Here is a 16,661-nt window from a genome sequence, read left to right as displayed (position 1 = left end):
AAGAAACACGGGAAGCTAACAACCGTAGGAAAAAATATTCCACTCCACTGTAAACAAAGAAACGCACGAGAAAGCAATATCTCCCCATCAAATGAACATTTTTTAAATTATAATTCTCGATGCCGCTAAGTTTATAAAGAACCAGACACTCCTTACACACTGCTGGTGGAGTGTAAATTGGTACACACTTTCCAGAAAGCAAATGCAAAGCTATATCGAGGCTTAAAATCATTTCAGCAGCACCATATTTTTTTATAAAGTCCCATGTTGCCTGTTCATATCCTCACATCATTCTTAAAATGAACAAAGACTAAATCAAATGTTGATTTTAAGGGCGTAATTTTTTCTGGGGGAAAAATCGTCCAGTGGCACAAAACAATATCCTTCACTTTGAGTGAAGTTAATTGCTTTTTCAGCTCTCTCTAAAGTTTGATCTCTCACTTGGAGGCCACTTTGCACAGGAAATAAAGACTTTCCCTTGGAGTCCCCGTAGGAAAGGTCAGGGAGCCATGCAGAGCTGCATCAAAGCCTAATCAGTGAATAAGAAGCAGCTCCTGCCCCACCCAAGGGATGCCTAGCTCACCTGCCTCTGTTTCCTTCCTCAGCAAAGTCCAACTACTGTAAGTTCAGGCCTGTGTGTGCATCCCAGGTAGCGAGAAGCTGGGATGTTAAGCTCTTGACAGCCAGGATTCCACCCATATGCCAACAGTGGTTATTTCTGGGTGATGGGGGTTAGGGAGCTTTTCAACTTTCTTCTTCAAACTTTCTGTGGATGCACAAATTTCTACAATGAGAAGCTTCACATTTACAATCATAAAAGGAGATTATTTTTTTAAAGGGAGAGAGGGGAATCTCATGAACAAAGCACAGAAATAGAACTGAGAGGAGGGATGAAGAGAAAATGTCAAGACAGTTCCGAGGCTAGAAGCTTCAATAGCAGGTGGGTTGGGTGGATCAGACAGTGAGGGTCCAAAATTATCTGCACTGAAAGAGCGTTTATCTCTGTACGCAGTGAGGAGCCAGGCATTGTGAAAAGAAGGCAATGCTTGGGGGGGGGGAGGGGCAGTGGGGAAATGGAGAAAGCATTGAGCTGCTGAATCAACCCTCACCTGAAGTACACCCTACCTCTGGATTTTTCAGATACATATGCCCATTAATTCCCTTTATTTTTTTTAAGCCACTTTGAGTCAGGTTTTCCATTTATGGCGACAGAAAGTATTCCAACTGGTAGAATTTCCAAAGGAATATGGCTCAGAGTAAGATGTTGAGGTGGACCTGCCACTCCCTGTCCCAATTAAAAATGGACAAGTCACTTATAATTCGCTGAGTCTTAGTCATCCCTACAGATGGAACAGGATGCTTGCGTTCTCTCTCACCAGCATAAGGATAAACATTTTAAAGATATAATGAGACTCTTCGATGAGCAGAAGATTTGAATTTTGCAAGTCCCACTTGCAGGCACAAGAGCCGTTGGTCCAGCTTCAGGGACTGAGTTACTTCTGAGGATCAGATCTGCGGTGAAGTGTGCAAGAGACATGAAGGGTCAGCTGTGTGTATAGGAATCACGGGGGGATACGGATTCTGATTGAACAGGTCTGCGGTGGAGCCCAAGACTCTGCACTGCCAATAAGCACCCAGGGGCTGCAGAGACAGCCAGGAGCTGAAGTCAGATCACGGAACACACCACCTCTTACGGCTCCCTTCACAGGACGCTGAACAGCACGTTTAAGAACTTAAGCTCTGGAGTCAGACCTTCCCTCCCCACCCCCTTACCAGCTGTGCGACCTAGGCACATCACGTACCCTCTCTAAACCTTGGGTTCCTCACATGTAAAAGTGGGGTAAAAACAGTACCTAACTGCTGGGACCGTTATGAGAAGATAAAACACGTAAAGAACTTAGCATAGTGCCTGGCACATAGTAGGTGCTCAATAAATGACAGCCATTTTTCTTATTCTAACCCAGCAAGAAACCCATGTGGTCTGAGCTCTGAGAAATGTCACAAGTGGACACCACTTTGCTGGCTGAGAATGAATGAAAGGCAATTAGATGTAAACTGTCAATGATACGTCATTTAATGTACAGCCCTCTGTCTCAAAAAACTTATATAAACTATGTCTTGACTTCTCATGGGTGGAACAGTTCTCAGAGCTTTCTGAGATGCTCTTCCCAGGTTATAATCCTCAAATTTGGCTAAAATAAAAATTTCCAATTCTTTCTTTAAAAAAAAAAAAAAAGAAAGGCAATTAGCGTGTCTGTTGGTGTCTCTCAAAGAGCACCACCCTTCACTGCCCACAGACAAATTCCTACAATTTTAACTCTCTATTCCCACACTTCTCATGCTCCAGGCTCCCCTCCCACCACCCCATTTAACAATGTATGTGATCCATCCCTTTAACGCCTCGAGCTTCCTTCTTTTTTTTTTTTTTTAACATCTTTATTGGAGTATAATTGCTTTACAATGGTGTGTTAGTTTCTGCTTTATAACAAAGTAAATCAGTTATACATATACATATATCCCCATATCTCTTCCCTCTTGCATCTCCCTCCCTCCCACGCTCCCTACTGGCACAAAAACAGAAATATAGATCAATGGAACAGGATAGAAAGCCCAGAGATAAACCCACGCACATATGGTCACCTTATCTTTGATAAAGGAGGCAAGCATATACAGTGGAGAAAAGACAGCCTCTTCAATAAGTGGTGCTGGGAAAACTGGACAGGTACATGTAAAAGTATGAAATTAGAACACTCCCTAACACCATATACAAAAATAAACTCAAAACGGATTAAGGACCTAAATGTAAGGCCAGACACTATCAAACTCTTAGAGGAAAACATAGGTAGAACACTCTATGACATAAATCACAGCAAGATCCTTTTTGACCCAGCTCCTAGAGAAATGGAAATAAAAACAAAAATAAACAAATGGGACCTAATGAAACTTAAAAGCTTTTGCACAGCAAAGGAAACCATAAACAAGACCAAAAGACAACCCTCAGAATGGGAGAAAATATTTGCAAATGAAGCAACTGACAAAGGATTAATCTCCAATATTTACAAGCAGCTCATGCAGCTCAATAACAAAAAAACAAACAACCCAATCCAAAAATGGGCAGAAGACCTAAATAGACATTTCTCCAAAGAAGATATACAGATTGCCAACAAACACATGAAAGAATGCTCAACATCATTAATCATTAGAGCTTCCTTCTTTGCTTGGGTTCTGTTTTGCTTTGTTAGGGTGGGGACACGGCTGTTCTTGTGCCTTGCCCATCCCTCAGATTCAGTACAACCTGGAGGACCAGAGAGCTGATGGAGTGGGTTAGTTGGGTCTCCTTAGGTTGAACACTGACAAAACTCAACCCAAGTTGACACAGTTAAAAAAAGAGAATTTTTAGGCTGACATAACTCAAACATCTTTGAGGGGGAGGGTCAGTGGGACTGGTGTTGTGCACCTGGACTCGGGACTCAGCTTCTCTTCCTCCCGGCTCTGTCTCCCCTGGACCGGCATCATTTTATGGTTCCCTAAGGAACTCCAGCTCACAAGCCCCAATCTCAAATTCAGGGTGAAAGCCTACTGTTCTGAGAGCTGGACTCAAAATCCCAGAATTCAGGCTCATTGGCTCTGATTGGCCTATCTTGGGTCATGTGTTCATCCCTGAACGAATCCCAGCAGCCAGGGGGTGGAAGCTGCTGATTGGTTTAGCTTAGGTCATGTGCTCCGCCCCAGACAGAAGGGTGGGACCAGCTGCTGCAGAATGAGAGCGTCTGAGATGGGGGTAGGGGGTGGATGCCCATGTGAGAATCAGGATGCTGTTGTCATAAAAAGTAGGATGATGTTGGCCGGTAAAAACCCCACATGCAGGTAATGCTCTATCCCGGGAAGTCTTTCCTCCTTGGCGGGCGGGGGAGGAAACCCCTACAACCAGCCTGCAAGGGGGTTATGTCAAAGGTGGAGACGCCCTGGCCGTGCTCTTAGGCGTGGAATCCCTGACAGCCAGTATAAGGACAAATTTCCATATCGCAGTGTGTTGGTGTAGGTTACGTAAATCCCAGCACACGTCAGTACTTTCCACATGTCACTCCCCTGCTCCGAAACCTGTCATGGCTCCCCGTGGCCATCAAAACCAAATTCCTCAGCCTGAACCCCTGACCTCACCCCATGTGGATCGACATACGCCCTTCAGCTCCTTCTGCATTGTGTCATCTTTCTCCCTGCCACCCAGCACGACCCATTTCCTCTCTGCCCTTCTGTGCCACAGCCCCCAATCCTAGACGGCCCCTCCTTCTCTCCGCCTATCCGAGTCTTGGTGGAAAGGGCCCTGGAAGAGGAGACGATGAGGGTCTCCTGATTCTCACACTAGTCGTGCAGCCTTTCTCCAATCACTCAACCTCACAGGGCCTCCGTTACCTCCCTAGTTCAGCCTTCTGCCCTGGTCACATGAAAAAGAGAGGCTGTGGTGAGGCATGTTCCCCCAGGAAGATCTTCCTTTCCTCTGAATGTACAAAACCTTAACCTACCTCCCCCTCTCTCCGCCCCCTCCCCTGCCATTGGCTCTCTTGAGAGATGCTCTGCATATATGAGGGACCCGTCTCCTCTTGTGCGTCAAGTCCAAGTCCCACACCCTAGAGGTGTCCCTAATCCCTCAGTGCCCTTGCCCTGCACTCCTCCTGTCCTGAGCTCCACGCTGAAACAAGACAAGAAACAAAACGAGTTGCAGGGACCAACAACCCACCAGAGTGGCACCAAGCTCACTCTAAACTGAAGACGTAGATACAGCAGATGCAGCCTGAAGCCGTTCCTGAGCTTCCTTTATCTGACTAAAGCAGAGCTCCCTGAGAACTCAGCTGCCGTAACCTGCTCTGAGAGCATCTCCAGACAGGGAGGCCACTGACCTTTAACACGGTGACATCCCAAGACAATTGGGTAGACGAGCTGTCTCAGTCTTCTTGGGCCACCGTGACAAAATACCGGAGACTGAGGGGCTTAGAGAACAGAAGTAATTCTCTCACAGTTCTGAAGGCCAGAAGTCCAAGATCAAGGTGCCAGTCTGGTCAGGTTCTGGTGAGGGCTCCCTTCCTGGCTTTCAGGTGACCACCTTCCTGATGTGTCTTCACATTGCAGAGAAAGAGCAAACGCCCCAGTGTCTCTCCTCGTAAGGGCACTAATCCCATCATGGGGCCCCCACCCTCATGACATCATCTAACCCCAATGACCTCCCAAAGGCCCTATGTCCAAATATAATACCATCACACTGGGGGCCAAGGCTTCAATATATGAATATGGATGGAGAGGAGGCATGAACATTCAGTCCATAACACAAGCCTTGTCAGAACCTTCCATACTTTCCCACTGAAGCCCTAAGCACCTCCCCCTGCCCCCATTAAACTGGTGTATAAACCCTTACCCTTGGCTGTTTGGAGAGCTGCTCCTTTCAGAGCGCTCCCGCAAACTGTGTCTTTTCTCCTGTTAATCTGTCTATTGTCCATTAATTTGCAGGCCCCTGATCACTCAGACCTCAGCTGGTAGAGGAAAAATTTTTCTCCCAACAGAGTCAAGCACTGTACAGCTGCAAACATGTAGTATTTGTCCTTTCCTTAATAAGGTTTTTGAGAGGACAGGGAACGTGCCTTATCCATCTCTGTGTCCACAAATAGCACGCCCCACCCCCATCTTCCTCTGAACCTACAAAACGTTAACCAACCTCTGCTCCTCTTCCCACCCTTTCCACTATCATGGCTCTTATGCCTGGACCTGTGTCTGCTTTTGCCCAAGCCCTGTCTCCCCCATCAGACTAGGCTTATTGTCAGATACCTTCCAGTTCCTCACAGCGTACCAGGTGCCCTCATGGAGGCTGGTGTCAAATGAAAACAAATTCAAACCCAGTAAGGAGAGGCTTTATTCAAAAGGATTATTATTGCAGGGCCAGGAAGGTACTGTCGCAGTAAAGGCAGGGGGCCATTGCAACAGAGAGGATGCTTTGACCGGAGGATCTGTAAGCATCTCAGGAGTTCAGCAAAAAGAGTTTTCTTTTATGGAGAGGAGCAAACAAGGCTGGAAGAGCCAGGTGTGGGGAAGTGGGATGAAAAAAATGCCATGATGGAACTGGAGATCAGAGGATGTTTTACCCTGAGGCCAGTGTGTTCTCAGGAGGGGCTGTGAGCCTGTGAGGGTGAGGGCAGGCCAAAGTTCAGGAGCTGGAGAAAGGAGAGAAGCTTAACCACAGTTTGATAAAGAAGCATTTTGTTCCAATGGATCAGTTAGGACAAGCAGTTCAGCTAGTCATTTACGGGGCAAAGAATGAGAATTTGGAGGGTCCGTGTCTGGCCTTTTCACAGGTCCATGAGTCTTATTTAAGTCATATAGGGAAGGCTGGTTCTTTGCAGTGAGCTGTTTTCCAGAACAGAAGGGTGAGGGGATTCCTTGAATTTTTGTTGTTTTCCAGGGACACAGAGCCTGGACACACACACACACACACACACACACACAAACACACACACATGGGGGTATACACATGCACACGTACACGTGCACAGATAGACAATAGACCACAAGGAAGTCTTGTTTTTAAAGCTTCCTGAAGTTGCAGCTTTTCTTTTTATCTGGAGACACAAGTTTGACCTTGCCAACCAGGGCGGGTTGGCCCCTTGTTTGGGGGTGTTGCCCTCTTAATGGGCCTCACGGTTTTGCAAAGCTGGCATCCGCTTCCACTGTGAGAATGAGTTTGCGATGGAGAACAAATGCCCTGCGTATCAATGAAAACATCCTCTGAAATTATGATTGCTTTAAAGTAAAAATAAAATCTCCTCTTCCAAGGGCACTTCAGAGGATGGGGGGTCTGAGCTCTAAGGAGGAGAGGGGAGGCCTGAAACCAGGCCAAGGCTGGGGCTTGAGGAGGGGACCCCATGGACCCTGGGAGTAAGCAGATCACCTGTGTTTGCTCCAAGTCATTCTCATTCCCTCTGCCTGCCCCAAGCCGTCAGGAAGGAAGTCTAGTCTATGGGTAACTAAGCGGGGGTTACCCAGTGGTGTGCTGCTAAATGTTTAACAACTGGCTGTCTGGAAAGGTTTTGGGAGGTGGAAGCCTTAGTTGGTAGAGTTTGCTGATTTCCACGGTGTAAATACTCCCGCCACAGTCAACTTAAATCTACCAAGCTCACAAAATTCCTGAAATGTAACAATCAGTACCCACATACTGGTGTAAGCCAGCTCCGGCACACACAGGTGTATTTGTGTTGTATGTCGGGCAAATTGCAGGGGAGGTAGTGGGCAGCAGCCTAGGGAAGTCGGTTCCAAGATGACCAAAGGCACAGAGCAGTGGTCAAGCTTGATGACCGGCTGAGATGACCCTACTTGGAAACATATAAGAGTTTCTCAGGAGGTCCCAGCATCCTTGGAGTGGGGGACCTGGAACAGATGGGGCTTCCTGCCATCAAGTGGGGGTGGGGACTCTTGGGTTATCTGGGAATCGAGGGGGCCAAACGCTGGACCCCGAGTGGTTTACAACAGCTGCTGGGAATTGCCTTGCGTGACCCTGACCCTTAGGTCTCCCCAGTCCAAGTTCACTGCCTGAATCATGGGCGGTGTGGTGGGAACACCTGAGCACGTGCTTGTGCAGGATTAGCTTGCCCAGAACAGGCATCCTCCAGTAGCTCCGTGTGTCTCAGAACCTGGAGGTGAACTCCTCCAGGTTCACGTGCGTGTCAACCGCGTAGTAAACACTTTTAACCAAGGCCAGAAACTGCCACCACTTGGGTCACTTCCCGTCACCAAGTCCATTAACTGGGCAAGGTAGAAACAGATGGATGGAGCTGTTGAGAGGCCTGGGAGCTCAGAGGCATTGGTTTCATGAAAGAATCTTGCCTCCTTCCAGGGTTATGCAGTAGAAGAAATTTGCAATCTCCATCTCAAGGATGCAGGAAATGGTGCTGGGCTTTATTTTCTGTAAGTCAGGTTCAGTCTAACTCCAAGACTGACCCCCGGTGTGGGGGCAAGAAACTCAATCTCGTTCAAGGTTGGGGCTCCCTCCCTGCCTCTCTCTGCCCAGGGTCTCAGGAAGGCACCAGCGATCCTTGCAAAGTTAAAACATTTGGGGCGTCTCTGGTCTGCACCGGTCCCTTGAAGTCTGGCAGCCCCCAAGCATCTGTGCTAGATAGATCCAGGCTGGGGCTCTGCTGAGGCAGGGAGCCCTGGTGCCCGGCCCCACGCTTTCCACAATCCCCACCCCCAGGGCACCTCAAGAAAGCAAAACCCAAGGAACCTCTATCTCCTCCTTCCTGTTCTTAGAGAATCTCCCTCCTTTTGCTGCTTCTACATCTGTCCCTGCAAAGCCTCAGCCCTCTCTCTTCCACTCTGGGCCTCCCAGCACCATCCGCTTGGTGAGCCAAGGCTTTCCCGGGAACCAGGAGGAGAGAGGGTGGTCTTCACAGCTTCTGCTTTCGACCCTGCAATTGCCCCAAGACAAGCACGCAGAAAGACTTACCCTGCAATACAGAGAACCAAACCGAATCGCCCCAGGCGGCCCGACTCTCCTACTGCAATGAAAACAACACACCAATTAATGCTGCAATACGTTATCCTGCCGTGTGTTAACTGGGGAAAGAAACGACGTTAGGAAGTGTGGGGAGGCGAGATGGGACTCCATCTGCAGAACTGGGGGCCAGCGGATATGGTGACCGCAGATGCAGCTTGCCTATGCCAATGACGGCTGAAAATTTCTCTGGAGTTTGGAGAGTCAGTTAACACAGGGCTAGAGGCCCTGCCAAGGGTAGCTGTTGCTGCATCTTCCTATCCAAGATTTGCAGATTCAGCTCTCCAGACCTGATTCCCTCCTCCGAGCACAGAGCCCCATCTAAGGGTACACGGTCTGAACCATCAGGATCACCTATGGCGTGACTGTCTTTCCTCTCTTGTACCACCTGCCCCCTCTCCATCACCCCGAACACTGCCTCCTCCCATCCACTCCTTTCTACGCCCCCCATCGCCATCTCCCATCCCACCCCCGCTCCCCAGCTCTTGTTCTGGTCGCCTCTTGTGCACGCTTAAACCTCAAGGCAGATTCACCAGAGAAGAGAGAAAGGAACAGACCCCCCCGGTGTGACCAGTGTCCTGCAGGAGTCCAGCAGGACTGCCCTCCTGAACACGTCCAGAGTTCCTGCTCAAGGCAGAGAGCTGCCACGATCGGAACATCCCACCTTCTGCACGTTCGACCCCCAGCCCCCCAACCCCCCGAGGGGCAGACGCAGCTGAGGGAGCAACACGGAAGGTCCAGCCACCGTCCTGACCCCCAAGGGCACTACTCAGGACTCCTCTCTCTGCTCCTCAGCTAGAGAAACTCACAGCACCCTAGGATTCCCCAGACTAGTCTCCATGTCCCTAAGGTGCCCATTTCTGCCCAGACAACCCTGGCTACAAATGTGGAAAGCAAGCAGTCCTTCCCCAGGCATCTCCCCACACCAGGGTGTGCCCCGTTCGGCTCCTGGGGACACTGGGGGCCAAGCCTCACACTGAGGCCATGACCATCACGCTAACGGAGATGAATCAAGTGGCCTGTGCCCATAAGCTCACCGATTCCTCACAACCACTCTGCCCATGGGAGCATCCCCTCCTGACGGCGAGAAAACTGCTGCACAGAGCACTTGCCCACGCCTGCACACTCCACAAGCCTTAGAGGAGAGAAAGCCCCGTGTGTCAGATGGTCTCTCATGTTACAACTTTGTTATGGGATCAGGAGGAGGGGAACGTATCAGCCCCACATCCATGAGGAATTAGCCCAGATGCATTTACCAGATTACACAGGCGCAGACAGGAGGGTGCAGACAGAACCCTGAATGAATACACGTGGAGGGCGGGAAAGCGACGGAAAAGGACTGAGTTGTGCGGAACAGCCTGGGAGGCTGGTAGACAGAGACGGGCTGGGTGAAAATGTATTCTGGTGCCACTTGCAGTTTCCACAGTGCTTTCGTGTAATTCATCCTGATTCATCCTGACAACAACCGCGTGAAGCGGACAGGCGGCGTGCTGAGGGCACTGGGCTGGCGGGGGTAGGGGCTTGGCACACAGATCGGAAGGGAAGGCGCTCGGACCACACCCGTCATCCTAGCGGAGGGGAGTGCGGGGACAGGGGCCAGGAGTCACAGGCCCCCTGTGAGGTGGGGTATAATTTAGAACCTGCACAGCACGTGCAGTGCCCGGGAGAGTTGGCACAAACAAGCTTTGCTCGCTGCCCACTGGGGCAGCACGCCTCACACTGGAATATGCACCAGAAGGCCCCGGGGATGTTGTGAAAATGCAGGTTCTGATTCAGCAGGTACGGGGTGGGGACTGAGGGTCTGCATTTCTCATAAGCAATCAGGTGATGCTGTAGCCCCTGATCTGTGGCCGTACGTTGAGTAGACGCGGCTCTGGAGGTTGTTCCCATCTTGAGAAGGTTACACTGCCGGGGCGAGCAGACCGGGGCAGCTCCGACTTCCCAGAGTCCCCTCCTGGGCTCTCAGAAGGGGGCTGCAGATCCCCGAGGCCCGTCTGGCCTCTGTCGGGGACTCGAACCCCACCCCACCCCCAAGGAGGATGTCCGCATGCGATCGGCCCTCGCCATACTTGGCACTGCAATTGCTGGCACCAGAGCAGCTTAGGGTACCAGAGGGACGGAGGAAAGTAATATCCTCACAGCCCGGGGGGTGTAAGTAATGAAAGTCGGATCCATAAGTAATTACTTTTTAATTAATTAGGAATGATGAATAGCAAAGACCCAGCCACTCCGGGTGGAGTGGTGTTAACTGTAATAGCCTTGTTCCTTTCCCTGCTGAAATTGATTTGCTGGGGGAGGGGGCAGAGGGGAGGGAACACCCTGGGTCTGGGGGACAGAGGAGGGCCAGGCAAGGAGGGAGGGGCAGGCTTCTCGCAGGGCCGATGCCCCAGGAATTCTCTCCACTCCACTGAAGGTTCTCCTCCCTGGAGAAGGGACCTGGAGAGAAAAGGGCTGCACTTCTCACTTCCAAACGCTGTAAGACTCACCTAATTAATCTTCACACTCTTCCGGGAGAGAGACCCCTGTGATCCTTCCTCTCCGCTCTGCGGGAGTAGAGCTGCTGCCCAGGGGGCACTGCTCAGTCCCAGGACGGCTCAGCTGCAGGGGAGACCCTTCCCAAAGGCAGCCCCCAGGCCCGGGGAACAGTCAGCAGGCGAGAAAGAGCGAGGCCGGGTCAGGTCCCTGCCCAGGAGGGCACAGGGGTCCAGATGGGTCCCGCCATCCTACATACTTTTTCTCACCCGGTGCCAGGAGCATAGCAGACCCCCCGGGGCCCCTGCACCACCTGTCCAGAAAACAAGACTATTCTGGATCTTCACCACCACCACCCCCTACCCCCCCATCTGCCCTGCCCTCTACTTCTGTTAGGAATCCCATCGTTCAAAGATATGAAAGGCAGATGTCTAAGCATCTGGCTTCTAGTCTGAAAAGGGGGCAGCAAGGGATTGTCACAACATAAACACGGGTTGGCATCTACAATTGGTCCCCTCTCCTCCTCCACTGCACACAACGTCTTCCCCAGGTCCCTCCCTCAGCCTCAGAGGACAGTGAGGGGGTGGCCTGCCCATCCCTGTCATTCCACCAGGGTGAGCAAGCTGGGGAGGGAGGGAGGGAGGAAGTGGGGAAGGCAAGAGGTAAAGATTTTCTTAAGCGTTTGAAGAAGGCCCAAGGCTAGGGTGAGGCAAGTGAGGTATGGGCCTCCAGCACGAAATTTAAGGGGGCACTCAAAAAACTCAGTCTATCTCCCGGGCCTGTCTCCCTGAGAAATGAGATTGCTGAAGGCCTCGCCACCAGACGCATGAGACATCCTTGCACCTGTAGGATGCTGAAAGATGAGTGAACTCAGGAATTCCCTGGTGGTCCAGTGGTTAGGACCCGGCTCTTCCACAGCTTCAATCCCTGGTCCAGGAATTAAGATCCCACAAGCTGCGCGGCGCAGTCAAAAAAAAAAAAAAAAAAGGAGTAATCTCACAGGCATGGGTGGTAACTAAGTTTTAAGCAACTTTGAGGCAGGAAAGAAAAGCAGATGGGACAAGACAGAAATCAGGAAAAGGAAAGGAAAGAAAGGGAACGTTTCTTTAGTACCTGTTCTGCGGGGCCACATTCTTTGCACACCTCGGAGGAGAGCATTTGTGTCCTCGTTTACAGGTGCTGACACAGCAGAATCAGTTTCCCCACCTGTGTAGAATGGGCCTGATCTGAAAATCCACAATGAACAAAACAGACAAACGTCAAATCAAGACCAGATCCCACCCTGCACTCAACCTTGCTCTCCCGTCCCTGACCCCAGCCCTATTGGATCCTGTCTTTATTTGAAATTTGGATAATTTTTTCATCATGAATATTTTGCATTAATTTTGATTGTTCTAAATATCGTGTGAAAATATTGTCTATGATTACCGAGTTTTGACCTCCCGCCTTATATCCAGCGCCCAAGGGTACTGCTTCACCTCTCTCTCCCTAGTCTTGGTCCTACTCGGAAGCCATATGGGTTCGTGAACAAAGACCACTGATTTTGGAACCAGACACAAAACCAAGCTTAGCTTTGCCAGGACTCCCAGCCAAGCTTCAATTTCCTCCTCCATAAAAATGGGTAACTAGTGCCTCTGCAGAGAGCAGGTGAGACAGGTAACCGTGTCACCCCTAGCGTGGAGCCCAGCATGTGGCAGAGGCCCAAGAAGTGGCAGCTCCCTTCCCACCCCAGACCCTGGGCTGCAAAGGGACTGGGAACCATGGACCCCCAGAGCCCACCAACACAGGGAGGGGGCCAACACCCTTTCAAAAGTTCCTTCTGGGCCTTTCTTTGGCAAGTTAAGAAATGAACCGCAGATTCAGGGTGAGAAGGGAAAATTGATAATTGCAGTGATGTCGAACCAATTTGTTTGTGAGAATTGGAGCCAATTAAAGTTTTCTCTTTGTAAGTTACCCCAGATCAGGCTATCTTAGAGAAGCTGATTTCTGGCCAGATGGTAAGAAATGCCCATATCTACCCTCACAAGAGGTGGAGGGAGACAGAGGAGTTTCACAGGCATTCTGAAATGATGAATAGATGGACAAAGGGCTAGGGAGGACAGGACAGATGGAAATGTATGACCAGGATGGTCTGACAGCCCAGCCCCCGTGAGGGGCACGTGAACACGGGGGAAGGAAGACCTAGGCTGGCCTAGGCTGGCTACTCTATGTGTGGTCCATGAACCAGCAGGGGCTTCGCCTGGGAGCTTGTTAGAAATGCACCCCGCTTCCAACCTGCTGAGTCAGAATCTGCATTTTAACAAGATCCCTGGGGGGATGTGCATCTACTGTACAGTTTGAGAGGTGCTGGGCTAGACAAGCCTGAGCTCCAGCCGTCCTGGATCTGTCTGCCCAGCACCAGATAGAGGCTCATTAGAGTCTAGAGTGTTCTCTGCATCACCCCATCCATTTCCAAGGCCATTCGCTGAGGAAGGTTCTATCATCTCTGATCCAGCTCCACTCCCCACACATCAGTTCTCTACCTGCTGGGGCTCCAGGGGCTGTTCTCAGGTGTCTGCTTGGCTTCAGCCAATGGGAGGCCCGGCTGGAGATGAGAGACCGGAAGAGAGACAAGCAGGGGTGTTTCTTCCCCCGCTCTCTGCCTGCAGGGCTGCAGCTTCACAATAACTCTGTTCCGCTTCTTACGACCACATCTGTCAGGCACCCTCTCCCAAAGTGACTTCTTTTGCTGGCATCTATTACGGAGGCCCCTGCCTCTTGCCCCTTCAGACCTGCAGACAGTGATGGCTTCCTGGCTTCTCCCTGGATAGCTCTGTATTCTTTGTTGTTTCTCTTAGCCCTATTGTTTTCATTGCTTTTTATTATTATTTAGGTATGGTAAGGCCAACAGATCAGGAGATGACTGCCATCGGCAAGAGAGTTTCTTATACTCACAAATCCTGAGAGAGGTACACGGCATGCCTCAGGAGGGCCACGTGGAGAAGCACCAGGGTGAGTCAGAGGGCAGAGGAAGGAGGAAGAAATGTGGGCAAGAATGGCTAGTTTGAAGGATGTTAGTGGGCTCTGGGGCCATCCTGAGTTGCCTGGTACCTGGCACCTGTTCCTGGAGTGATTAGAGCAGGTGTAGAGTGGCCTGGAGGGGGAGGATGGGAGAGCCCAGTAAAAGAGGTGGTTGGGGGTGTGGGCTCTGGATTGGTTGGTTTGCATTTAAAAATCATATCCCCAGGGAGGAGAACTCGCCCCCCCAGGAGAGGGGGTGGAGTAGGAGGCCAAGGCCAGGTGACCCAGGCCTATCATCCAGACAAGAATGTGATGTGTTCAGCCTAGGCCTGCAGGGCAGATGTTGAAGCATCCGGTTCACAGAAACCAGAAACGTGGCTCACCCACCTAGCTCTACCTGTAAAACAGTCCTTCCTTAGACTGTGTTCAGTGGTCCCTGTGAACGTGCCAGCTGCTTCCTGCAGGGCCCTGACCAAATCACAAAGCAGCCTATGCTCATTTTCCTTGACTCTGTTCTCTCCAAACCATGAGGACACCTGGATTCTCTTGACCTGGACCCTGGGCCCTTCAGTCATTAACTAAACTTGTAACGGAACGAGAGTCTCTTTGGAACACCCTTTAGATGTGTGTGCATATCTCCCGGTCATTCTCACAGGTGATTATTCCCTGCTTCCAGTACACACACAAAGGAACTGGGGTCTTAAGTAGCATTTTGCACAGGAAAGCAGGAGTCAGGGCTTCTTGCCAGCAAATGGCAAGAGGTATGTTGTGGGTATAGACCTGGTCCTCTCCCATCCCCTGAGAAAGCGGGGTCATCGCTCCTCCCCTTCGTCATGTCCACCGTTCCCCTCCCTGAATTTGATGGTGCGGATCAGGAGCTAGGAATGTGCTGAGCAGGCAGCTTGGAGCTTGCAGGCTAATGACAATCAGATTTAACAATTAGTAGTGATCTGCACATTTTCTGCAGCAGATGAAATAATTGTAGAGGAGGGCTGGCGGAAGGAAGAAAACCATAAATGTCTTTTCCTTTCAGCATTAAACCACTAAATCTATAGAGCTTGCCACAATTAATTAGCACTCTGTCTTATTAGCACCTTTATCCACTCATCCCCAACCCTCCCCCCCACAACCCGGCACAAAGCAAACGCGATGTAGCATCAGGCAGTCCCGCTGCCTTGGTTGCTGACGCTCCAGTTAAAGGAGCCCCAGGCCTGGGCAGAACCAGGGAGGGGGGAGGAGGCACCTGGGGGGACGGGCGTGTTGCCTGGAGATAGCTGCACCTCCAACAGACAGGAGACTGAATCTCCTGGGCACTGAGCCAGTGGGCGTCACCCAGGGAATCTTGCCCAGGCAAAGAAATGCCAACTGCCAGCAAGTGGCCGGGGAGAAAGGGCAGCGTGTTTGCATCTGCAGAAGCACATGCGCTCCAAGACTCGCTGTCAAGACCAGCTCCGTGGACGTGTGATCGGCAGAGTCACATGGGGCCCCATGCTTGGAAGGGCCCTTCTCAAAATTCTTAATACGTTTATCTTTGAACTTGCCATTTGTAAGTGAAGTCTGATGGAACAAAGGAGCATGCGTGGTATGGGCTGGGGTCGGGGGGGGTGGTGGGGGTGGGCGGTGTGGAGGCCCCTCTGCTTCCACAGCTCCCTGGGGGTGATTCTCAGCCCCCCACTCTCCCATCCCCTCCCATCCCTGGTGGGAGCCTGCGTGGCAGGGGTCCAGGGCCTGGTGTGTGCACCCCATGCTCTGAACTGTGGGGTCGGGCACTAAACATCTGTCAGCATCTGCACTCACCCTGCAAGTATTCCCACACCGAGGGAGTGCAACATTATAGAGCAAAGAAAAACATCCTGATAGGAAGGAAAAAGCTTTTCCTCTGCTTTTAGTGCAAGGAGCTCTGCGTTTTTATTTTTATTTTGAACCAGGCTCTACAAATTATGTAGCTGGCCTCGCCTGCTGCTTCTGGGGCAGGACTGAGGGTGTTTCAGAGGGCTCCCCCAAGTCTGGGCGGCTGCGACTACTGCATTTGATCCTTTGATGGACACATTGAGACCTGGCCGCGTGCAAGGCTCTGGGTGATCCCATCGGAGGTGAAAGATGGAAGTCACAGATCCCTCAAAAAACTACAATCCTGGGCTCAGTCACCCTTTCTGTGCAACTGACCACCCACCCCAGGAAATCCAAAACTACTTGTAAATTTCAAAATACAGATGTAAATAGATCCTCCTGCCAATGTTTAAAACCCTGAGTTCTCCTGGCTGGAATTTCCTTATCTGGGGAAGTGGGCAGAGAATGACAGAGTGGAGGCCGTTTAGGAGAAGTTCAAACTTAGTAGGATTAGCCAGTTTAACTTTAATAGTTAAACTACATAGCTCTGTGAGACTGCCCTGTAGTGGTTAAATATGGAATTAGTCAGAGCAGTTTCAATTCCTTTCTTTCTTTTTTTTTTTTTTTAAGCTGGTTCAATTCCTGATTCTGCTACATACTACGTAACTTCTATAAGTCCATTAAAGTCTCAGAGCCTCACTTTTCTCACCTGTAAAATGGGTGCCCTTGACTCAAACCAAAAAAGTTGTGGATTAAACAACATAGGATGCCTAGCATATAATAGATGTTCGCTGACTGTTTTAGTCAATTCAGGCTGCTATAACAA

This window comes from Balaenoptera acutorostrata, chromosome 20 (genome assembly GCF_949987535.1).
Source record: "Balaenoptera acutorostrata chromosome 20, mBalAcu1.1, whole genome shotgun sequence".
NCBI lineage: Eukaryota > Metazoa > Chordata > Mammalia > Artiodactyla > Balaenopteridae > Balaenoptera > Balaenoptera acutorostrata.
Note: the sequence above shows the minus strand (reverse complement) of the source record.